Source organism: Phyllostomus hastatus, unplaced genomic scaffold (assembly GCF_019186645.2).
Source record: "Phyllostomus hastatus isolate PE091 unplaced genomic scaffold, TTU_PhHast_1.1 phas_contig_40, whole genome shotgun sequence".
Classification (NCBI taxonomy): domain Eukaryota; kingdom Metazoa; phylum Chordata; class Mammalia; order Chiroptera; family Phyllostomidae; genus Phyllostomus; species Phyllostomus hastatus.
Window position 1 is genome coordinate 90,900,178 of NW_025333872.1, and position 26,238 is coordinate 90,926,415.

The 26,238-nt window shown below is 37.7% G+C and overlaps 1 pseudogene; it reads left to right on the top strand.

The window, feature by feature from the left end:
- Nucleotides 1-1,543: 1,543 nt before the first annotated feature.
- Nucleotides 1,544-17,239, top strand: LOC123821883 (annotated as a pseudogene).
- Nucleotides 17,240-26,238: the final 8,999 nt, after the last annotated feature.

Here is a 26,238-nt window from a genome sequence, read left to right on the forward strand (position 1 = left end):
GGTTATGGCCTGCAACCCAGGCATGTGCCCTGGCTGGGAATCGAACCTGAGATGCTTTGGTTCACAGCCCACACTCAATCCACTGAGCTATGCCAGCCAGGGGCTGGTTTCAGTAATTTTTAAAGCAAATTTTATCATCCCAGCCCTTTGCCTACCATCCTCTTATCCTCTGTAACATCTCCTCCAATTCAGAGTGCATAAGAGGATGTCTCCTTTTGCTTTAACTATTATTAATTTCATTTGCAAACATTTTTACTACTCTGTGTTGTACATATAAAGATTGGCTACAGTCACTAGTTATTGGGAATAATATCTTTATTTTAGAATAGAGTAATTTTGCTCATTTGGCATCACAAATTTTATTTCTGATCAATAAAACCCAGCCCACCTTCACCTGAATATCCTGTTAAAGCTATATCAAATAATAACAATTTGTACTTAATTTTACTAAGCAATGTTGGATTTCTCTCCAGAATGGCTGCGTCCATTAAACTTCCATGAACAGGACACAGTGTCTATTTTCCTGTATATCCTCCTCTGACCCATCCTTTCTATGCTATTACTTTTTTAAAGTACATAAAATTACCTGCCCATCTCCAATAATTATTTTCAGCAAATGTAACACACACACACACATTTGAAATCCTTAACAAGCTTTATTCTTGTAGCACATTTCAATCTGTAATGCTGTCGAATTTGATTTATTGGAAATATTCATAAAAGACCCAGGGATTGTTACATAAATGGTACTTTATTAGCAGCTCATCTCTCTTTAGATTTTGTGAAAACCAGAAAATGAGCCTTTAGTCTTATTACTTTGAGAGTAGTTTAACCAAAATTGCCTATCTTCTTCTAGGGATGAGTGATGAATCACAGCGGTGATATAATTTGAAACCTCACCAAAGTAAAAATGAGTGCTTTTATATTTAGAAATAAATGAATCACCAGGAAAAGGAGAAATAATGTTATTAGAATTAAAAAGGCAATGGAACTAAAGTTTTTTTCCTCTTGTTCAGTGGGGGCAAAATTTAAATTACATCCTTTGCAAATAATTTCGAGATTATATTTAACTTAGAAATAGAATGATATGGAAATCCTTAAAATTAACTTTGTAGTCATTAAATTAAAACATGAATACATGAATGAAGAACATACTTCTAGTTACTGCTGAGTTCATTTTTATTGAACATAGAGCTCTTACAAGAAATGGCAGCTCTTTTTGGCTTCACTAGATGAACCCGATTTGCTTACAAAACTTTCTTGAAGTACCTCAGCGTGTAGTTTTCTTTTGTGGGTGGGAGGTTAAGATGCGTGATGCAAGTAGGGCTTTGATGTGTGCTTGTGTGTTTGGACTTGGCCTTGTGTCTTTGCTATCGCCATGAGACCGGCAGTCCCAGGAGCCTCTGCCCTTGAGCCTGGGTCTCAGAACAGAATGGGGAGCAGACCTGTGATAGCCAAGCCTGAGCCGTGAAGCAGGTCCACCCTGCCAAGGGCCCCCCGCCCCCGCACGCTAGATCAGCCACCTCCCCGCTGACTCCCAGGCATGCGCGTGGCCCTAGACCGCGTTGCTGCACCCAGTGATTTTGCAAAGGTTGAAGAAGTGATTGCTTACTGCTTTATGCCACTGAGATTTGGGCCTGTATGTCTAAAGCAAGAGCTGTTAGCTGTGATCTGCACTGGTTTTGGATATTTTTTATTTCTAGTCGCATGGTGAGTTCTTTCATTATGTAGTTCCTGATTTTTCTTCACCTCAGGAAAACATTTCTTCAATTATTATTCCCAAGCCATTACTTCTGCTTTCTTCTTAAGGAAACTTAAATGTCCTTATGCTGAATTTTTATTATCCTTGTTATTTGTTGTCTCTTCATTGGTTGTATTTTAATCTGAATTCTAAGTTGATTTCTTATACGTGTTCTTAACACCATTAAATCAATTTCCTCCAACAAAGTTTTAGTAAACTTTTAAACCCTCAGTAGTAAATTTTCATTCTAATGTTACATTTATGCTTCCTTTTTCTCAATAGATTATTCCAACATTTTATTTCTCATTTTTATTTTCCCTTCTTTGGACTGAGAACACCAACTGTTATTTTTATACCTATTTTCTGTCTTCCAAAATGAATTCCTACTGCTGCACCCTAATGGCCTCATGTTGCTACTGAATCCCTCCTTTTCAGACCATGAACTGAACATGAGTTCAGCGCCCGCTTACTGGAATGTGTGACGTTTAATCTTTGTATGTATCTGCTACCCTAAGTGGTAAACTCCTAGTTTCTATGCTGCTATTCTATCTGGCCTGTGATGACCCTTTATGTCCCAAAAGGTAGGGCAAACGCTTAACACTTCATATAGCAGTTCACAATACCAGCCTAATAATAAACTATTGAATAAGCAATTCCCCAAAAGTTGAACTTGTCAGTTACAGATGCTCTATCTTTGTGGCACATAGTAATTATTTCACAAATGTTTTAAGTAAATGGATAAATAAATGTCACTGAGTTTTCCATGTAACTTATGAAATAAAGAGCCATTTTATTTCTCAAAGTTTCTTTGACTGTTTAGCAATCATTTCTTCCAGCAAAACTGTGGCATTTCACCTGCACCCATCACTCCAAATCCTTTGAGAACATTCTATCAGTATCTCCATTTCTTATCCATTCTAGTTCCTTAACGCTTGCCACAAAGAAGCTGGAAAATTTATTTCTAACAGATGGGAGCATATTATGCTTGAAGCTGTCTTATGAGAGCTCTAGACAAGATTAAGTAAGCCTTTGAACTTCCCATCAGGATTCTGCTTTAATTATGTTATGTATTCTTATTTAAAATAATGTGTACAAATAATTAGACTGAAAATCTTGGCCAAGAGAAAAATGTAGATAGCATGAATTTCTTCTTTAGATCTGGTCTGTATCCTAACCCTGCTCCACCCCCCAGGACACTGATGGGATGCAAAGGCTGGAAGGATGAGCCTCAGGGAGAAATATGTGAATGACCTTTAAACCGGCCAGACTCTGAGGATTTATACAGGGTGGGGTGGGGCACAAGCAGGTTCACAGCTGTTCACATGGAAAACGATACAATAATTAATACATCTAAGATTAAACATGTGTTTCATGTACTCACAATTGCAAACCTACTTTTGCCCCACCCTCTATCTTTCCCCAACTTAAACAACTGGAGGTGAGGAACCAAGGGAAAAGTTTACTGAACTTGCTCAAAGCCAGAAAATGGACTGCATTGTGGATTCATACATGTGGAAGAAATACCTATGCTTTTAAAAAAATACATTTATTTATTTATTTTTAGAGAGGGAAGGGAGGGAGAAAGAGAGAGAGAGAGAAACATCAATGTGTGATTGCTGGGGATCATGGCCTGCAACCCAGGCATGTACCCTGACTGGGAATCGAACCTGCGATGCTTTGGTTCACAGCCCGAGCTCAATCCACTGAGCTACGCCAGCCAGGAGAAATACCTATGCTTTTAACTCAACATTGAAATGACTACACACCCTTTCAGGATGAAACAAATTGCAGGCAGTTGGAAAAACATATTCAGAATGTGTAAAAGAGAAGTGATGGCTAGAGATCTCGATCTAGGAGTCAATAAGAAGTGATCCTTGAACCCATCCAAAGAGACTGGCCAGAAGAAGACGGAGACATTTGTCACACCAGCATTCAAAGAAGGCGAGTGGCCACAGACGGCACAACACCTGCCCAGAAAGGAGGGGCCTAGGAGCTCACACATCAGAGCGGAAGTCGGGAGCAGGAGTCACGTCACGCGTGTTCAGGTGACGAGGAGGCCACGGGTCACAGAGGGTGTGGAGACGTGAGCAGCCCCGTTTCACTCTGGAGAACCAAGCACTAGGGCAGGAGTCGCATTCCAAAGAGAGGTGAGTGGAGTTTCCATCCATGCTATTCGTCTTCAATGCTGAGCCTTAGTATTACTTGTCAAAAGAAATCTGTCAAAAGAAGGGGTGGGGTCAGAGCCAACCCCGAGCAAGAAACAAGATCTATGCACTTGAATTCTGAAAAATCAATATCTTTTTTAAAATTTAAAAAGGCATTTTCTACTGAGAAAGGCATGCTGATCAGATTTTGTCTCCCCAACAGAAAATGGAGAACTTCTGAATGGAGCTTTAGATCTTTTGAAATGTAATTATAACGTTAATAATTGAAATTAAACCATTTCTGCTTGATTGCCTGTGAAATGTGTATCTTAGAATGAAATTATCCTGTTACATAAGTTCTCATCTTTCAGGAACCAATGAACACCATAATTTCTTCTTGTGAAAGTAGAAAAGATGAACTAGTAACATAACTATAAATCTTATGTCAAGAACAGTGTGTGACAATTTTATTTAATGTAACTACTAACAGCACTTCGAATACAGCAGGCTTAGCTAAGGTTGTGTTGTTTGATACACTATTTAATGCAATAACTTTATTTCTGTGGAGTTTGTTCTTTGAAGCATTTAGTAATGGAAAACATTTAATCATCTTAAAAGAATGGCATGAAGTCTCCTGAAGTGCGAATTATACGAATATTTATAAGATTTATAAATCCCATTTTCTTCAAACCATCACATTAACATTTTAAAATTTAAAACAAGGATTAAATAATAATACATTGAAAGATTTGAGTTCTAGAACATTCTGAAAGAAGTGTAATTGGAGATGCCAACAAAATAAAAGGGAAGAAAACGTGTGAATCCCAGAGAACACTGAGTGGCCTTCCATGGCTTTCCCAGACAGATTCCCGCAGCAGTGGAGATTTTATTCCCATTTTCCACTGTCGATGTTTTCTCCTTTGGGAGATTGTTCCTGTTTTTCCTTCTTTTTTTTTTTTTTTTAAGCAATCATAGCCTTTTTTTTTTAAGATTTTATTTATTTATTTTTAGAGAGGGAAGGGAGGGAGATAGAGAGAGAGAGAAACATCAATGTGCGGTTGCTGGGGGTTATGGCCTGCAACCCAGGCATGTGCCCTGGCTGGGAATCGAACCTGTGACACTTTGGTTTGCAGCCTGCGCTCAATCCACTTAGCTACACCAGCCAGGGCTCCTGTTTTTCCTTCTTAACTGAAGTATCTCACTCCTCCCGTAATACCCTACTCATCAGACACCAAATATCAGGAAACCGCCCCGGAGTCACTTCCTCTCGCCCTCAGTGGTGTGCCGAGAAGGGTTCATGGTATGAGTAGCTGGGCAGGGCAGAGATATTTCTGATGCCAAGAGATCTCTTGAAACTCAGGAACCAGAATTTCTTCATATGGATCCGTATTAGCATAATCTGTTCATCAAGCTTTGAGAATCCTACTGGATATTCAGACTAACCCTGTACCCAAAGAATATGCTTTTAATGCATCTTAATCCCCTCAGTGAACCTCTTTTTTAAAAAAAAAAGTTTTATTTAAGTATAGTTTGTATACAAAATTATTTAGTTCAGGTGTACAATATTATATTAGTTGTAGGTGTATAATGTAATGATTTGACATTTTGATACCTTACAGTGTGATTGCCACATTAAATCTATTAATCATCTGTCACTATGCAAACTTATCCCAATATTATTGACTATATTTCCTTTCATCTTTTCACCCACCCCTCCCCTCCGCCCCTCTGGCAATCATCAATTTGTCTCTGTTACTGTCAAAAAAAACTAGTTGCGTTTATGAATCAATGGAAGAGCAAGGTATGTGTTTTACTTAAAAGGATTTAGAGATGTGAGTTCAATGCAAAGTTAGTATTGATTTTACATAACATAAGTGGAATCATGGGAAAGACATATGCCAAATGAACATCTCAACATTTTCCGTCAGGGCAGAGAAGCTTCGGCAGATACAGGGTCCAGAGGAAGTGCAGCTGGGAAGAAGGGCAGGCAGCACGGCTTTACCAACCTGCAATCACTTTTTCTTCCTTTTTTAATTGTATTTTCCCCCATTGCCCTTTAGCCCCTTCACGCCCTCCTCCCGCCTGCAATCACCACAGTGTTGTCCGACCAGGAGTCCTTTCACCTTTTTGCTTGACCCCTCTACCCCCGAGAGTCCCCCAGTCACCTTTCATCATTGGTCCAACTGTTGTTGATAAAGTTTCCTAAGCATCTCCTCAGAGACCGCCCAGGAGCAGGTGGTTTTCAGGCTTGACAAATGGGCTCCAACAAATATAGCTGACCTTTATTATTCCTAGCAGGTTTCCTTTGAGATTTTCTGTGAAGCTAGTGTTTCACTAGTATTTTTTAAATAATAATAATAAAATTGAGAGCCATTTTTCTTATTTTCATTTTTCTTTCCTTTTATACAATCACAGTACTTTATAATATTTTTAATATTTTTCAACAGATAAAAAAGAATACTTTATTGTATTTCTTTTTAAGTTCCACTTATTTAGAATTCCACCTTATTGTGGTTTGTATTTGCATATCATTTACTATCCTCCATTGATTCTTGTGCTGGAAACACATTATGTTGGTCACTGTAATTTAAAAATAAGCTACTGATGCAGACAAAAACAAAGACATACAGATCACCTTTTGCTGTTCAGCCCCCCCTTCTTAAACATTTAAATTAAAACAAACATTTTTTTATCATGTAGTTTTTCACCATTTATATGCCTTTTTGGGAAATATGCCCATTTTTAGATAGGTTATTTGTTTTTTGGGTTTTTTTTTTTGGCTATTGAGTTGTGTAAGTTCTTTATATATTTTGGATATTAGCCCCTTATCAAATATTTGATTTGCAAATATTTTTAAATTTGATTGTTCCTTATTAAAACTACTGGGATCTGTGTACAGCAATCTGTGTGAACAGATATGTTTTATTTAATATGTTATATTTCTGTATCAACAATGGATGGATCATTCCAATTGATCTATATTTTGTCAATACTTACTGTTGTGAAATTTTTAAAAATTTAAATCACACCTATTCTAATAGGTGTATAATTGCATAACATTACAATTTTAATTTACATTTCCCTAGTGACTAGTAATGTGGTAGAATCAATGTACTGAAGATAACTGTGAGATTATTGCAGTCTTATAAACGGGTTGCACATATTTGTAATGACAAAGTCAAGGGTGTGACAATCAGAGTGAATGACTAACGTGTAATGGAAGACACAATCATTGGAAAAGGCATGGGATGGGTCAAGAGTATTAGAAGGCATCAGAAAAACAGACATTGAAATCATTTTGAAAATTATGACAATAGTTGTGCTGGAAAGAGTTATAGCGATCCGAGAGTTAAACATCTTCAGAGTAAAGTAATGTGGTGGGCGGTGAAGTCTTGTGACATGAGACACAAGGAGGAGTGCTTTGATAGAAGGGGAGAAAACAATGTGCAGTAGAGGCAAAGAGTAGCAAAGATGACAACGAATTCATGTCCAGACGAGAATCGGAGAAAGAAAACAGCCACCACTTGAGAAGAACACGAAGACGGAAGGCTTACTTAAAAGCACACACGCGTGAAAATCTGACCATGTCCTTGGCCACAAAAAGTCTCAATGAATTTGAACGAACTCAAAATATACAAACCATGCCATTCAATAAAATGGGAATATAATATAATGAAAGTTAGCCTCATTTTTCTCATGTATTTAGAAACTAGAAATCACATTTTATGTTGAGGCTTAGATAAGAAATTATTACAATTCTGTAATAGATGGACCAGAACTAAGTCAAATCATCAAACATAAAAGCAGGTGAGATGGAACAGAAATTGTACTTAAAGAACACATATACTTATGAATGTGTGTATTAAAAAAAAGAAAGAATAGCATTACTTTCTAAAAAATGTAAGTGCTCCATTAGGCCCATGGCACTTCCTACAAAAATTTCACGTTATAGACATTCAGCTCATTTAAAAAAGAAAGCCGAGGACTCAGAGTACTTAGTAATTCAATTGCAAAGTACCCACAGAAAAAGAATTATCTGATTTCATATATGTGTTATAATCTGCCACTCACACTGCAAGGAGATATTGTAACCCTTTACTGACCAAATTACTAATACTTTGGTCCATCAAACTACACTTTTCCTTTTTCTCTAAGAATGACTTGATGTCAACCTTAAAATTCAGCCTGAAGGTGGGTCTCTGCCTCCGTCAGTATTCAGACATGTATTCTCATGGATATTACATATATAATTGTTTTTTTCCTGCATTTTCTGTGATCAAAACTCTTCTGTGATGAAAAGTGGACAACTCCAATCTAATTGGACATCTTTGGCTTACTTAAAAATTTAAGAGAGTACATAATGCCTATAAGTTCTTCAGAGAAAATAAGTTCAGAACTTTGATTCTGACCATTCTGAGCTGTCATTGCCTGAGAGTTCTAATTTCTTATTCTCCTGTTGCCTAGAATATTACACAACCTGGATTAATTCACCACTTTCTTATCTAAAGTCTGGCGTTGCTGCTGCCCTAATTGCCACGTACCCTGCAGAGAACTCTGGCTTTCATAATGTGTTTTGCTTTCAGAGAAACAATATTTTCGAGGTTTAAAATCATTACTTGGTAAGGAAGAACTTAATGCTTGCTTCATTAAACGATAAATGCTCTTGGCCCAGAAAATTTAATTTTCTTTTCTCTTATTTTCACTCTCTTCCAAACTCTCATTGTGATTAGGAAATGTGTCTCTCCCCAACCCACTTATGCTTCTCTCTTGCTGTAGTGGAACCCAGTGACTAAGAGATAAAAGCAAAAGAAAAACAAGAACAATAATGTCATTTAAATAAAAAAAAATTAGGGCAGGATTAGAATTTGCTTATGAAAAATCTAAAGGCTTCAAAATGGGTATTGCCATTTAAACAATTATCAAGTAAAGTAGTGCATTTGCATTATTGCATTTCTATTTGGGTAGCAAGTAAACATGACTTTGTAGAAAACATGCATATTCCAGAACTACAGAAGTCTGTAAAGAAATAATTAAAGCAAAATTAATGAAGGCTGAAAATTACTTGGATATTAAAACCTGCTGCATCTAAAAGGAATGAAAAGTCAAATGCTTTTTAAGTCGAAAGCAAATTAACTACACTTATTGCAGTAATCATTTCACAATACATATATATATATATCCGCTCACTATGTTGTATACCTAAAACACAATATTGACAATATTATGTCAATTGCATTTTAACTTTAAAAAGACAAACACATTTTTTAAATTATAAAATGAACACATTGTTGGTGGAAATCAGGCTTTTCACCGGATTGTGAGGAAAGCATTCCCAGGACCCATGCATGGCAGATGGTGGTGTAGGAAGGTGGTTTATTCAGGAAGAAATGTGTTCCTGGGTTTCCAATGCCCCATCTCCCTCGATACCACCACGGAAAAAGTGTGACCATGTTTTCTGAAAAGTCAAAACAACAGCCAAGGTGCAGAGTTCCTGCATCATATTAAAGCTTAGTCCTTCGGAGTCAAGGCCTTCTGCTGCTGGCCAGGCCTGGTAGCTGCCAGACTCCCATGTTTGCATGCTTCTGGGTGAGAGACTGCACACATGAACCCAGTGGGTACAGGTCACCAGAGAAAGAGAGACAGACAGACAGAGAGCTTCTTTGTTCCACTGGGATTATATCACCTTGGGTTTGGAATGGACCAGGTGCTTTTTCAAAATGACCGATTAACTTCCTATGCTTTTGTGTGCTCTTTGATGGGTTCACTTCCTAGCCAATCGATTGTTCTTCAGGCCAGAGTGACAGAGCTCTAGGGTCAAACACCTTCCCCCAGCACCTTTTTGACTTCCGTTGTGCGTGTGCCTGCATCCCTCCGCTTCCGCTCTGCTCCCTGCAATCCTGTGCTGGAGAGCGGAAGGGAGGAGCGTTAATGCCCTCGGGGGAGCGATGCTGTGATCCCCTGGCTTGTGCAGCTGCAGCCTCCTGGTGAAGCAAACAGGCTCATGCTCCTCACTTCGTTAAACTCGATATCTAATTCTCTTTGCTTTCTTTTCTGATTAATAATTGGCTAGCTATCTATGTTGACAGAAAGAGTTAAAGAACTTCAGGGGAAAAGGGGAAGGGTTTGCAGGAACAAGTATAAAGGACACATGGACAATAACAAGTGGGGGAGTGGAAATGGGAGGGAGGAGGGGAGGGCTGGAGAGGTGGGCTGGGATGGAGGTAAAAGGCAGAAAACTGTACTTGAACAACAATTAGAATAAAAAGGAGTTAAAGGTGTTCCTTTATGAAAAGATTAATTGGCACCTGTAACATGCATGACTGATAATGAGTAAGAGGGGGATATTTCATGTGCATGTCCATCTGTACTTGATCATGCACTTTGTTTTCCTTCAGAACATCTTTCAGGACCAGCATTCTAAGGATGCTAGTTTTGGAAATACTAGTTTATAAACATTAAGATTTCTTAGTTATTTAGAAGCTTTTATGCTATTACCTAGGGTTTTTTTCCAACTGTTTAATTTACTTTAAACAGGTCAAAATGCATATGTAACAGTTTAAAAGGTTTTTTTTTTAAACAATAGCAAATTAACAGTAAGTTTCTTTCTACTTGTGGACACTGGTGTCCCAATTTCCTTCTCTAGAATCAACCACTACTTCACTTTGGGGGAAGATCATTTTGGAGACATACAAGGTCTGTCTGAAAAAGTCCAGCCATTGTTAATATAAAAATAGTTTGCATGACATCAATGTAACCTGGCAGCCAAGGAGAGTGAACTGGAAAGCACATATGTGAACAATAATGACTTCACTGTACTAGTGGGGACAGTAGACACTGTTGAGTGAGCACATGTACTGTGTGGCCATCGTATTCAAAATGACTGAGCCAAGTAGAGCAATGGATCTGCATCAAATTTTGTGTTAAGCTTGAAAAGTCCACAGAAAATATTCAGATCATTCAAAAGGCCACAGCTATGGGCAACTGGTGATTAGTAACTTCATCATGCCAACACGCACACTCATGCATCATGTCTCATGCAGAGTTTTTTGGTGAAACATCAAATCACTCAGGTGATTCAGCCTCCTTACAGCCCAGGCTCGGTGCCCTGTGACTTCTGGCTTTTCCCAAAACTAAAATCACCTTTGAAAGGGACTAGATTTCAGGCTAATGATGGGATTCAGGAAAACAGGACAGGGTAGCTAATGGCGATGGGGAAAACTGTGTGAGGTCCCACGGTTTGTACTATGAAGGGGACTAAGGTGTCATTGTCCTGTGTACACTGTTTCTTGTATCTTGTATCTTCTTCAATAAGTGTCTCTGTTTTTCATATTACATGGCTGGATGTTTTCTGGACAGATTTTGTATATAATATATTCTTTTGTTGGCACACTTCTCTGGTGTTACTTTTTCTCTTAATAAAATAAGTCAAAGATCATTCTATATTAGTTCGAAGAATGACTGCTTATTTTTTTACATATGCATGTGATTCCACATAAGTATGTACCATGTTTTATTTAACCTGTCTCTATTGCTTGTTTCAAATTATTCTCTATTACAAAAAATGCTGCCAATAATATACACGCATTAATAAATACAAACATTTTTATATATGTGTGAGCTATGTAAATATGTCTGAAGCATTAACAATTGTGTTCCAGAAGTATAAGTCAGTAACAATAAGATGAATCTGAAATTTGAGGCAATGCAATGGCTAATTTGGGGTATAAATATGTGTGGATATATGTGCATGTGTGTATGCAATATATATACATACATGTTTGTATACAGTAAAAAGTACATGTAAGTATACAATATCTGTATATTATATGCACATGCATATACTTAGTATATATAATTAGTATATCATATACTTGGATGTATGTGTATATATAATATAATCAGTGCGTCATATACCTATATATAGTATAATATAAACATATATGCATGTAATCAGGAATATATAAATTAAAATGTATGTAGATAAGGCATACAACTCATATAGATACATGTATCCATATCTATTCTGTATCTGTGTATACATACATAAAAACAAAGTTTTATACACACATACACACAAAGATTTAGGTGGGGGAGAGAAAAAATTTTCAGAGTGTAAATGTTGACATTTATAAAACATTTTCTAACACCAAAGCATAAATAGTAAAATTTAGAAAAGCACAGTTTAATATGTAACTTGCCCAAATACTTGATTTGGTAGGCTATTACTTCACAATAATTGGGCAACTTATTAGCACTGGCTTCTAATTCTTACTCACACTCTTATCTTGTATGGTGAGATTTCTGAAAGTCATTTATTTACATGTGATGTAGAAAACCATTTGGCCCTTGCCAAGAAGTATTCTAAAAATCGAATAAAGTGAGATTGGCAAGACATTTTAAAACACTGCTTCTGAATGCCTGGTGTCACACCATTTGTACTGGCACCATTTTAGACTATTTACAAATAATCTTTCAACCGGGACAAAAAGTAGGTTTCCTTTGATGAGCTTTCCCCTATCCTGCTCTTGTTAAAATTCTACATGGCCATAAACTCTTTTCTTTTTGTCCTAAATCTGTGAAGTAAGAAATCTTGATAACTTTTTTCACATAAAGTTACCCAATTGCCTTGGGTGCATTGGAAAGACATTCAATATTGAGATGGGAATTGAGAGCGTCTCTAATGTTAGTGTACTATTGGTGTTTTGTTCAATCTTACATATTCTTAAAAAAGTAAGAAGACCTACTCATCACCTAAAGTTCTCTCCAGACCCTAATGTTGCATTGGGAAATAACACCGACTATTGCAATTCAAGGACCACTGCTTATATCCTTCTTTGGGGAGTCAGGCAGCATCCACAAGGAAAGGACATTCTGCAGGAAGCCCGGGCACACTGAGCTTATCTGTATAGAAGATAAATGTAAGGCCAATGTTTATCATCATCACCTCGGCTGCCCCTGGAACAATTCCATGTGTACTCCATGTGATCACTGCACATCAAAGACTAAACACTGGGTGAAGGCCCTCCTCTAACTGCTAACAGCCGTCTCATTATTGGCCAGCACAAGACCTAACCCATCTTCCTGCCAGTGATAGTTAAAGACATGACTTCTGGAAACAGAACTTTTGCATCTGATCCTGGTATCTGCCCTATGAGCTGTGCAATCTTGGACAATAAACTTCATTTCTTTGGGCTTTCATTTATTAATCTGTGAATGGTGTGAGAGATACCAATGGTGTGAATGCGGTAGTATATGTATCTCACAGACCAACTGTGATAATCAAATAAATTACTGCATAAAGCACCCAAAAGATTGTCCAGCATATGGTTAATGACAAAACAAATTCAGTATTATGATAATTAAATTGATAATAAAATGTGCTACAAATAGACATGAAAAGCTAAGGCTTAGTGTAACCAGCAGAAACAAAAAATATTTGCATGTTAAAGCAAATATGGAAGAATAAATTCTGAAAGAATATGAAGATATGTACACAGATATTTCAGCAAGAAGTGAAAAAAATCAGGGTGAAGAATTTAAATAAGTGTGGTGAAATACAACCAGCAAAAAAGAAATATTGATTGTTAAAATGACTTAACTCCTTTTCAAGACATATTGTGAATTCTAATGTAATATATAGCTTTCCACCTAGCAAATGGTGCAAAATACAGCATAGTAATTACATATAAGCATACATTTGTAAAATTTTTATGTATACATAACCTATTATCCAAATAAATGCATATTTTAATATTTTCAGGTGAAGAATAATTTTGAGTTAGTATTTTATAGCATTGGATATAATGACTATTTCTAGGATAAATTACCATCTGTGCCCCACACTTATTACTAGGCTTTATATTATTTCAAGATCAGGGAAGTCATTATTTATATGTCAATAGCAGTATTGTAACATAACTATTTTCTTCTATGACTCGCAGCTCCTCACTCTGAAACATGTGAAAATAAAGATTTGACGTTCTATGATTTGAATTTCTTTATTTGTGGCCCTGTTTCTGACCAGCATCTCTTTGCTTGCTCTGTCCTTCATCACAGATAAAATACTTTCTTCTCTGAGATAGTCTGCATTTCATCAGCATGTATTTGTGCCTTAAATGGTGCATTACATGGACCTGAACTGGTTTCCTAAATGTTGTCTGTCAGTATAAAAAAGAAAGGCTCCATTGTACTCTATCTTTTGGAAGCTTTTCCTGTGTCCCGCCCCCCTTTTCTGGCAGTGGAGAAACAGTTATAAGGAAAGCGCAGAAAAATCATTCCACTTTGTTTCTGAGAGGAAAAAGACAGCAATTTGATCAAAAGTCATTTTCTCATTTTCTTTATTAAATATTAATTTAATATATACACAATCTCCACTTATATAGCAATGTGAATACACAGTTTTATTTAGGATATGACTGGTAATGACCTAGTGTGTCAAACATCACAATACTGAAGCACAGAAGTATTTATTACAACAAAATAAAGAAAATGACAGCAATTTGAAAATTTTTGAATACATTTTCTGATGCATTTGCCTTCAATTTGCCTGTGATTAGCTTTAGAAACTTTTTATATTAGCTTTGTAAGGCTTTAAAAACAGCAAAAACAGATCCAAACAAAAAACAACACCAAAAATAAAATCTTTATGTTATCAACTAATTCAAATTTACACCTAAAGGATCGAAATGAATTACAGTTATTTTTTTTCTCAAACTGCTAAAAGGGATTTTTAGCAACTTGAAACCTGTTATTAATTTTGTTTTTTTGAAAGCCAGTTGCTTTTTTATTATTATTCCATCTTGAAAAAGCCTAAGAAAAATATAATTTTCATCTCTTTTGACATTATAAAACCTCTAGAGATATCTTTTAAAAAATATCAAGGGCAGTAGGTATTAAAAGACTAGTACATAAATATGTTTTCAAGAATTAACTAACAAATGTTATTTCATAATATTAATAATTTACATTTAAAACAGAAAATGAATCATAATTATTATAGGCCTATGTTACTAGAAAATTAGTATTTGTAAATAATTGTATATTCATATACCGGCATTATACCAAATACAATGTAATATCCTTCATATTTTTCATAATGCATAATGTTAATACAAAGTTTCTACAAATACTAATATTATAATTACATATTTATATTTAAAAAACATTAAATGCACCTCAGAAAGAACTTTAAATCTAAAGTAAAATATTTTCTAAATGCAGTGACAATTATTTGGAGTAAACTTTAACTCCATTTTATAGTGAAAACATTAGACTTAAGAGTTATACATGTATATATATGTATATATATACATATTATACACATAGTTTGCAGTTATGACAATCACTTTTGATTTCAGATGAAAAAATCTCCATCTCCCTTTCCCATGTGCAGGGCCTTGGGCAAATATTTATGGAAGCCCCTCCCACAAATCACCCTGTAGAAAGACCAAAGGCACCACTATAGTCAAACTTAATTGAGCAGGAGCTGACACAGAGCTTCACACAGGAGAGTCAAGTCCTAGGCTGACAGTGGGCTGCTGGTACCCAGATACCCAGCTGTATCCGGTGTCCATTGCGAGTATATCCGCATCATTCTGGTGGCCTAATCTTCCATTCAAGAGAAAGCATATGAAACCAGCTAGTGGAAGTGACCCAAACTGCCTTCCTGGAACCAAGGCCGGTAAAGAGGCCCTTAAACTGTCCCATGGGGACAAGTCCCGGAGCTCCTTGGGGCAGACTGTCAACCTTGTATATGGGTATGTGGGTAGAGATTTAACAAGCCCCACGAAGGACTGAAATATGGACCTGCACCCCAAGAGTCCCCACCTGGGATGGTGCTGCCACGCTGTGCAGATGACTGCTCTGTCCTGGATGGTCCCTGCTGAAAAGGATGTAGCTGGAATGGGCACACGGCATTATCTTGAGTAAGATTCTCCAAAATGCTGGGTCCCCTGAGGAGCGGGGCTCAGGCAGGGATCCTGCTTCTCTGAGTCCAGAGTGGTGTTATTCTTATGAGCACAACTCAGGACACAGAAGTGGCAAGAAGGAAGAGAGGAAAGCAAGAGGATTTTTTTGATTATATGACAAATGATTATTTAAGGGAAAAATTAAATGACATATCTGTAGATTTTTCCTAGATAATCCCTTTTTAATTTTCAGTTTCTGCTGAGATGAGTGAAGGACAACAATCTTAAGATTCTTAGATGCCCCCTGGGCCAATTGAGAAAAATGGTGCAATTCTACACTCTATAAATCAAAATTCTAACTAGGTGGTTTTTGAGGGACTCAGTGAACCTATCATAAAATATAAAGTGAAAAAAAAATTCCACAAATAGCTAAGGAAATATTAACAAATAGAGATAGTGATAACTTACCTTAGTAACAACACTAGTAACAGCATTCTAGAAAGCCATAATAATGTAATCACAAAGATATTATTATTGATACAACACACCCACAAAAGGAAACTAGATGACTAATATGCACGTGTGAGCATGCACAAATACCCAATCCCACAATATATGAAAAGATAGTATCACAAACTAACTAGAAAAGTTTAGGTTGTAAAATGGAAGAGCTGATTCATTTTATATAAAAAAGTAAAACGACCTCAACAACAAGTTGTCCTCAAGATAGGTGAAAGAATTTAATGTGAAAAGAATGGAAACAGACAGTGTAAGAAAAACGCAAGAGAGCGTCGCTCCCTTCAAGGGATAGCTGAGGACTTATAAAACAACACTTAGAAATTACGGATCCAGGTAGCCACCGGGAGCGGAGTCTTCTGTTGGTTACCGATCCCAGGGCTGACCACCAGCCTCTCACAGAGGCATCTTATGTTAACTGCCTACCATTGCTCTGGGTCACACAGACTCCCCTCTGCACTGTACAGACGTTGCCATCCCTTGCAACACAAGGGGGCTCACTCAGTGGGTCCCATGTGGACGCTGGCCCCAGCAGTCCTGCACAGGTGTGGCACCATCTCCCGTGCACACCCATGGGAGCTCATGCGTGATCTCTACATCCACAGAGACCCTGAAGAAATTGAGAAGGAAGAGAAGGCCGCTGCTGAAAAGGCTGTAATGAAGGAGGAATTTCAGGGTGGATGGGCTGCTCCAACTGCCAAGTTCACTGCTGCTCAGCCTGAGGTTGCCGCCTGGGCTGAAGGCCAGGGGCCCCCTGTGCCTATTCAGCAGCTTCCTCCTGAAGACTGGAGCGCTCAGCACCCACTGACGCCTCGCCTGCAGCCCCCACCACTCCGGCCACTGAGTCGGTAGGAACAACTATCGGGTGGGTGGTCTTAGCTCTTCTTCCACCAACTCTTAAACAGGATGGAAATAAGGTTGATGGAAAATAAAGCTTAACACACACACAAGGTAAAAGAATGATGAATGCAAGCACACAGAATTAATGCTACCTATTCAATAAAGAATGTGATGGACAAAGGTAACAGAGACATGGCAGACAGTGGCAATGTGTAGAAACAGTAAATAATTATTGTCTAGATACACAGGGAACTCCAGCAAATCATCAAGTAAAAGTTAGCCAGACCAATAGAAAATCTGGCAATTTAAGGAAGAGACAACATTAGAGGTGAACAAATCTATAAAGAAATGCTCAAACCCATTCGAGGCCCAAGATGCAAATTAAAGCAATGCAACGCTATCATTTTACACCGATTTGCAGGTGATGAAATGGTGATAGCTTTTCTCGTTAACTAATATTCAGAGATCAGCTTCCACATTGTTCTTTTGTATTGTCATTTTCCTTAGTTCTTTATCAGTGAGTGTAATTACATCTATTATGATTAACATTTTAACACCTTAGAAGAATGAATACTTACCTTTGCCCCTTCCTTCCTGTAACTTAGAGATCTAACTCTTTCATGAAATTGGTAAAAGTAACTAACTGCCAGTCAAGCCCTTGAGCTGATAATTGGAGTGGATATGCCCTTGAGAACCACCCTAATTTTCTCTGTCATCCTTTTTCCCCCTGTGCTTTCATGCACACTGATACTCTCAGAATTTCTCCTGAATAGTTAATTCACCAGACTATTTCTAGATTGATCACAGTAGAATTAAGAATTCTTCCCAAGTGTTGGGAAGTCAATGAATGACTTTGCTATCCATAATTATTATTAAGTATAATCCATATGTATGGCTACCACATACCTGGGTATCAAACAAGATTCCATTGTTTCTGTGTTTATCATTTATCACGGCAACTGGGACACTGTCAAAGGAAATAATACCTTATTACATCTCAAAGGTAGTAAATTCATGCTACATTAGGCACAATAATTATGTGTGATATGTTGAAGCTCATTGTTTTAGTGACCTGTGGGTGACAAGATTATTGCTTTGGAATATACTCCAGTTGACCAAAGTAAATTGTCATCTAGGCATGGCTAGAAAGGGAGAATGATGACGTGTTTATGTTTTGTTTTCAAAGTAAATAAACTATTATGTTACAAACCTCTTAAAATGAACCAGTTTTAATAGCCAGAAATTATTCATGTCAACTAGGATAAATGTTGATGGTTTTATTTAAACCTGACTTTAAAACAAACGTGAAACATTTTCTTGGCATTGGCTAAGAAAGAAGCAATTACTGAAAGGGAATGAATTTGAATTGAATTCCCCTGAAGAAAACAATAAACAGGTAAACAGCTAAAAATTATGAGACTTCTTTATTTCCCATGTGAGTCGAAGCAATTAGATCACTCCTTCCTCAACTGCCTATAGGATGTAACAAATTGGCGGAAGGATTACTGCCCTCTTCTTCTTTCACACTTTATTTGAGAAATTTACACTGCCTGGCTTCTTTGTAATTGAATGGCATTCACGACATTACTAAATTAAAGAGGAAAAACAATGGACATTTCTCCTCTATGCAGAAAAAACAGTTCAACCAGTTTGTCATTCATTCAGTATAAAAACTAGAAATTTGAGGAACTTTCTATAACCTGATAAAAGGCATTGAGGAAACAAACTAAATTAAAACTATACTTAACCTCTGTTATTACCATGAACTACTGTGATGTCAGCGTGTAAGAAGGAATGTGTAGAGAGATAGAAGATGGAAAACAGGAAATACCTACATTTAAAAACAAAACACAACAAAAATAAGTACATCTGTATGTTAATGTCAATTTATGTATTAAAAACTATTTTAAAAAGGCAGTTTAAAAAAAAAAAAGAAAGGCTATCTATATGGTTACCACATTACTAGGTACCAAACAAGATTTCATTGCTTTTGTGTTGATCATTTATTATGGCATGTGGGACACTGTCAAAGGAAATAATACCTTCTTACATCACAAAAAGTTCATTCAGAAGTATATGGAGGTAGAGTTGATCTACAGTTGGACTAGAAAGACTTTATCTCAAGTTCAGGGATTGCCTGAGGGTCTGGCTTTTGACATATGGCCAAGATAAAGGTAATAACATCTGTGATGTGCTGGTTAAGGTACCGATTACCCTGCTGACTCTCAGGGTTAAGTGGTTTGTGTGTTTTTTTTTTAAGATTTTATGTATTTATTTTTAGAGAGGGAAGGAGGGAGAAAGAGAGAGAGAAACATCAATGTGCGGTTGCTGGGGGCCGTGGCCTGCAACCCAGGCATGTGCCCTGACTGGGAATCGAACCTGAGATGCTTTGGTTCGCAGCCCGCGCTCAATCCACTGAGCTATGCCAGCCAGGGCTCAGGGTTAGTTTTTTATTTAAGGTTTGCATCTGACCTATACCTGCTTGGAAAAACCTAGTTTGATTACATGACTGAAGAGATTGATCAAGATCCCTCACTGGCAGCTTCTCTGAGCTCTCTAAAGCAAGTATTCCCCTCCCAGACCTCCCCAGCCAGAGATTCGGCACAACTTCACGTACAGTTTGATGTAAGCACGTACTTCCGTAGCATTCTGTTTAAAAATTATTTTCTTGTTTCTGCTATTACAGTTGTCCCAATGTTCCCACTTTCCCCCCATAGCATTTTGGTAATAACTTTTGCATCACCAAAATCAGACAGATCCTTTATTCAGCAAAATACTTATTACATGACTCAAGTTTGAGAAACCTGTTTTAGAATATTTACCCATTTGCTTTCAGGACAAATTTTTTTCCTATTAGATTTTATGAATAGCCTGAGATCAATATCCCTTCCACTCCAAGTGTGAACATTTGAACCCTTGAGATTATCTAAATTTAAAAAAGCCAATTTTTCTATCGTGAAATACGAAGATTTTTCAGGAATTCACAATGTAGGGCTGTTTCTGATAAGATAATGAAGATATGATTCAGGAAGCAAAGATCACAAACTTCCTGTAATCTACAAAAAATTAAGACAAAATGTATTTCACTGAAATGGAATTGAAAAGAGATTAATCCTCTCCTCTATGAGGTCTCTTAATTTTGCAGGGCAAATGAGTCTTTTTTAGTAATGACAAAGAGCTTCTTAGCTTTTAATGTGGCAGAAACAATGAGCAGTGGTCTTGACTATAAAGAATAAGCTTCCATCAATTTTGGAAAATACTTATTTAGTGTATTTCACAAAGTCATCGTTTCTTTGTAAGATAGATGACATTTTTTTATTTGCATAAATTTCTTGGTAGAGAAAAAGGGGTGCAGTGTTGTGAAGACTTATGTTATCTCAAAGTAGGGCATTGTTCCCTTAATCACACCTCTAACTCAGAAGAGAAACAAAACAAAAACATAAATATGCAGTTTGTCTTCCACCCTGATGCAAGGGAGTGTTGCATTTAGGAGAGAAAAAATAGCTGTCTGCAGGCACTTTAGCTTCTGGGAAAATACACTAGATGTATTTGTCTCTATTCCTCCTGCTGAGTACAAATAAAACCCTCAATATTTTATATAAAATAAGCATAAAATGCCTCTGAATGGTGGTGAGAAGAAGGCAGCCCAGCTAGGATCCTGGAGACCCAAGGAATGGCGTGGTGGCGGCAGCCATGGGTTTCCCGTTCTGCCCCACACATCCCAGCCTTGAGATGCAGACACACCAGCAACCAGCAACACCAAAGGACCTGGATCAGAAAAAGCCCCAACAAAAGTGTGTTCTCTCTAATGAAAGGGTTGGGAAAGCACAGCTTTTTAAAAAGATGTTATTTATTTATTTATTTTAGAGAGAAATGAAGGGAGGGAGAAAGAGAGGTAGAGAAACATCAGTGTGCGAGAGAAACATTGATTGGTAGCCCCTCACCCCTTTGCAATTCTTGGCATCCTCCTCATGTTTCCTGAGCACTTTCTCTCTCCCGTTTTTTTTTTTATTTTCTCTTCTTGCTGCTGGTACAAAGCTTTTCTTCTATCAATGCAATAATTACGGGAGCGATTTATAGAAGGAATCCATCATCCCTGTCCAAGTAACAATCCTTTTTCTTTCTTCTGGAAGTGACTTATTCAGGTATGACAAACCAATAAGAGATATAATTTCAGGGTATCGTATTCTGGCCCTAGGCATGCATTCAATGGTCTGGTCTACAATCTTTCCAAGAAACACCATGGCTATAGATCAAGTCAGTAGTGAAATAACTCTCTCTGAAGGCACCCTAGTACATGGTATTTCTCCTAAAGATGACCTCACACAGAGTAGACGGTAGAGGACACTGTAGGATTCCACGGAGTCCTGGACACGTGGCACCACAAGAGGCTCCGCAGCAGCCTGTACCCTCCCATCAGCACTCTGTCCTGACTCAGGAGCAAGCCACGTGCCTCAGGAGGCCAGATTCAAAACAGTGAGCTACAAAGGCTTAACGACTTCAGGCTAACTCTTGCTCATCTGGTTAAATGCCACGGAAGCACTTAGGATGACAAACTGTCTCATCCTAGACTCTACCCACGCTCTAAGCTTGTGAACTTGCTTCAAAAGCATTCGTGAATGTCTATACCAGGCCATACTGATTTGGCAAGAGGAACAGGAAGAGTCCATTGCTAGTAGCAACTTTCAGCTCAACATTACCCTTACTTTGTCCCCTGGAAGGAATTTCCCCCACTTGGGAATTATCACAGAGCTCAAGAACTCAGAAGATGCCAAGTTCACAGTTATGAGCAACACTTAGCTCTGTAAATGAGTACCAGAGTATGAGAGTGGGAAAACTTACCAGCATCGTCATTTCCTCCTTTCCATATTAGGTACCCTAGGTATTGGAGATGCAATATCATATGTTGTTCATTAATTCAATAAATATATAGTGTTCTTGAGGACAGCCCTCCAGGTCTGCTATTGATTTCTCTGAGCTTTCCTCAAATTGTTTTACCATTCTATGGTAAAGGAATGTTGGAAGTTTGCAAATTGGGCTGCATGGAAATGTTGGTGAGGTGACTGGTGAAATTGAAGTTTTCAGGTCTAAAGTTTGGTGGAATTCAGGTATGTACTTCTGAATATGTGTTAACCTTACATCTGAATAATCCCAATAGATGGCAGTTGAGGTGACAACCAGACAGCAAAGTGGTGACAAGGCTTTTATAATCTCACTCAAGGCCCAAGTAAAAAGAAAATGATCAGAAAGCTTATATAACTTCCCTTAAAGGAACCCTTATCAACTGCAGCACAGGGCTGAAACTGCTGAAACTAAACTCAAAGTCTGACCCTGTGCGTGGCTGAATCACAATTCATAGTGAACTCATAATCACATAAGGCCCCTTGTGTTAAAGTTGGAGCATTGACTGGCACAGCTCGTATGAACTGAGATGGAGACATACGAGTAAGGAAGCCAGAGACCGCATGAATACGGCCAGGCTTCCTACATCAGAAGCAACAGCCACTTGAGGTTTGACTTCCTAGTCTGAGGAAACTCTAATGGCATCTCCTGAGATAGTTGCCCTCACAGGGGCTGCTGATTCTCCCCAGGACCCGTTCCTACCACCTGTCGTTGCTTGTAGAATACTAAATGGCCCCAAGTTCAGCAGATCCCAGGAAGTAAGTTCCAAGCAAGTATGACCCATAAAAGAATTGTAAGCACAATAAAGCTCTTTTATCCAAGTTTGTTTTGCTCACATTTTCCCTTTTAGATATTATCATTCTCTAGAAAATTTTGTTATTCTAACGGGTAACACAGAAATCTTTCACTTTGGTATTCCATTAAAGGCGAATTTCTAACATTAATAATATGTACAGCAAAGGTAAATCAATATAATGTAGCATATACATTGTGTTATTAAAGTAGTATAATTTGTCTGTCTTACCTGCCATTAAATTTTTAGATCAAATCTATTATGGAACAGAGTATATACCCAAAACATATTTATTGACTAAATAATACTATGCCGCTTTGTACCTGAAATTTTTTTTCTCTCTCTCTCCACTTGGATACTGTTAATTAGAAGGTCACAGAATGAATTACAATTTCTTATTTAACCACCCATAAAAAAAAGAAAATCTATGCCAATATAATAACTAACACTTTTTTTTTAAGATTTTATTTATTTATTTTTAGAGAGGGAAGGGAGGGAGAAAGAGAGAGAGAGAAACATCAATGTGCGGTTGCTGGGGGTCATGGCCTGCAACCCAGGCATGTACCCTGACTGGGAATCGAACCTGCGACACTTTGGTTCGCAGCCCGAGCTCAATCCACTGAGCTATGTCAGGCAGGGCTATAACTGACACTTTTAATCATACTCTGTCTCTATGTGTTACATGCTGTTGACTCGGCTATGACTCCCGGTGACTGATGGATGTATCAGGGATGGCCGCCTTTCCCATCCCAGACAGGCCCGCTCAGCTCCTGTATCCTCCCGTCTCATTTTGATCTTTCTCTTTCCCATAACCTCCTGTTTTTATCCCCCGGCACTACTGTCTTTTACAAAGAACTCTGCCCTGTGAAGCTTTGTCTTGTTTGCCTCCAGCGGTTTTTCAGGCTTCATTTGCTTTGGGAACCCCCGTTGTTTGTTTTCCTGGAGGTCCGGGTCAGCGTACCCCGAGTTCACCTCCAACACTGTCTTTCTAATGAATCAATATTCCGCCTGCAATGAAGAGTGTGAAAGGATGTAAAATGAAGTCAGTTGAGAAGAAAACTGTTTTAAAAGGGAGATTTGATTAGGAGTTTAATTTTCCTTAAAGCTAAACCCATGAAGCTCAAAGACGAAAGCGCTCCAGAGTACAGGAAGGAGAACTGGTAAATTACAGTGGTGAGTTGTGCACTACAACAAAATGATCTAATAAACTTGTAATTTGCCATATTATTATGAGATAGAAAGACAATTTAATAAAAGCAATTTGGTTTATATTCCTTCTAGTCTACTTGTATAGTTTCATAATCATTTTTTTAAAAAGAAGTATAATAATTTAGCCATGGGACTGCATTTCTATAAATTAAAATTTATGCTGCTAAAAGTGTTATAATAACTACCTTGGTAATGACCAAGGTTTTAAGGGCTTCCACTCAAATGCCACAACAAATCACAACGTAATTACAGTCTAGTCACTATTTTAATCTTTCTATATACGCCCTTCTGTTTTGGGAATGGATTTGTGTTTTCTAAAATGAGCAATGAAAGCTCATTTCTATTTTCTCCTTTACTGGAAATTTTGAAATAATCACTGTCATAAGAACTTTTAAATAAATTCTTCAGTGAGTATTAAGGAATTAATAAGTGAAATTCTCATGTCCTAAAATTTCAATACTGTTAGTAAGAGTTATTTAAAAGTATTAGGGCATAAAATATCTTCAAACATATATCTTATCCTTTTATTGCAAAAATGAGGCAATTAATTGTAAAAACTTATAATTTCATGACATTTTAATATTAAAGTCAAATTTTTATTTTTAAACCACAGAATGACTAAGGTTTGGATAAGTCAGTTGAGTATGACTGAGATGAATCTTTCTCTGAAATTTACAATTCTAAAACTATTGCATTAAATGTAATGCTTTCTCAAAAATATTGACAGGAAGTATCATACATTATGTTGAAAGGTTGAACCCATACTCATCAGTTCACCAATAAGTCAAAGCTGCTACACCATTTATATTGATATTACAGTGGAAATCTCAGTCTTTGCAGTAAGTCACTCGGGAGTGGGTGTGCAGGAAATGGAGTAAGATTCTGGAAGGGCAAGAAAGTGGAGAAATTGGAATGCTCACAGATTGCTGGTGCAAATGTAAAAATTTAGCTCTGAAATGCAGAGTAGTTGGAAGCCATCATTCCTGTTGGAGAAGATAAATCTGGACAAATTGAACATCAACAACTTTTTTGAGACCCATGGAAGAACGGAAGAAGGTCCCAGGGCAAACCACCACCCTGAAACCTCCCGTGAAAGGCACGTTCACAGAGGAACAGCTGAGATCTGCGCGCCGGAACAAAAGCCGTTGTAGTCACAAACTGGTAGGGTCACACAGGTGGTAATTCTTTAAATGGTGATAAAATACAGACAGCATAAAGTTTACTATTTTTGAACTTTTTGTGTATGTGCAGTTATTCGCTCAATGTGAAAGTGTATGTTCACGTTGTTGTGCAACCACCGCCGCCATCCATCTTCGGAACATTCCCACCCTTTCGAACTAAAACTCAGACATGTTAAATCGTAAGCTCCTGTCATCCTCTCATCCCGGGGCCTGGCAGCCATCACTCTACTTTTTGTCGGAGATTCTGATAACTCCTTGTATTTTATGTAAGTGGAATTGTAACTGGAAAAGACACCGGCGTTCGGGCTGCCTGTTACTACCAAATCCAATAAGCAATGACAGTGATTGAATCTTTTATATGTGCTTTATTCAGATAGCCGGCGATCCAAGAAGATGGCGGGTTCTTACCCTAAGAAACCATCTTACTCTTTCTTTCCCAGCCAGATCTTTTATAAGAGGGTTGGGGGAGGGCAAACAAGGTGTCAGTGAAAGCCTTTAAAATTCAACAGTTGCCTCCAAGGGGGAAGGGTAGTCGCTTGCTTCTTCCTGGTACAGATGTCTCCAAGAGGTCATCTGTTTATTCTTAGGCATCAAAATAGGCCTTATCTGTAGTTACTAAAACAAAAACTTAACATACACATTACTTGCTAGATTTATGACTATTTACCTTAAGCTAAATTTTCCAAGTTTTAAGTCCCCTATCAGAACCACGCAATATTTGTCCTTTTGTTTCTGGTCTATATCACTTAACATGCCTTCAGGTTTCATTCCTATTGTAGCATGTGTCAGAAATTTCTTTCCTTTTCAGGTGGAATAAATTCACTTGTGTGTATGACCACATTTATTTATTCATTCATCCATATCAACGGACCTTCGAGTTGCTCCCATCTTCTGGCCCTTGTGGATAATGCTGCCAGGCCCACTGACATACAGATACCTGTTTGAGTCCTTGTTTTGAATTCTTTGGGGTATATGTGCAGAAGTAGAATTGCTGAATTATGGCAAT